Source organism: Bison bison, unplaced genomic scaffold (assembly GCF_000754665.1).
Source record: "Bison bison bison isolate TAMUID 2011002044 unplaced genomic scaffold, Bison_UMD1.0 scf7180017864448, whole genome shotgun sequence".
NCBI lineage: Eukaryota > Metazoa > Chordata > Mammalia > Artiodactyla > Bovidae > Bison > Bison bison.
Window position 1 is genome coordinate 3,126 of NW_011495010.1, and position 342 is coordinate 3,467.

Sequence of the window (342 nt, forward strand, 5' to 3'; positions counted from 1 at the left end):
AGGGCAGCTGTTGAGGGTGGCCGCCCTCACTCCCAGCCCAGGGCAGGCCCCTGCTTTGTGCCCTGTGGCAGGCACATCTTGGTGGGAAATGGCTGCTTGGTCCTGGGGGGCGGGCAACACCTCCCGCCCTTCCTGGACTGGCGCGCAGCGTGTGGACGTGTGTCTGGGGCCAGCGGGGCAGCTGTGGGGCTTCCAGAGCCCCAGGACCCCAACATGGAGCGGTCGCGTCCCCGCTGCCCGGCGCCTCTGGGGCTGCCCCTCACTCCCCTCCCTGTGTCCCGGCCGCTCAGATGGAGCCCCAGGCCCGTGTGACTCACCACCAGTGTCCAGGCTGCAGCTGCC

General features: G+C 70.8%; 1 gene segment (V, D, J or C); it reads right to left on the reverse strand.

Moving 5' to 3' along the window:
• LOC105002289 overlaps positions 1-342 on the reverse strand; it is a gene marked incomplete at its 3' end in the record, with an annotated part of 11,144 nt that overhangs the window by 2,513 nt on the left and 8,289 nt on the right.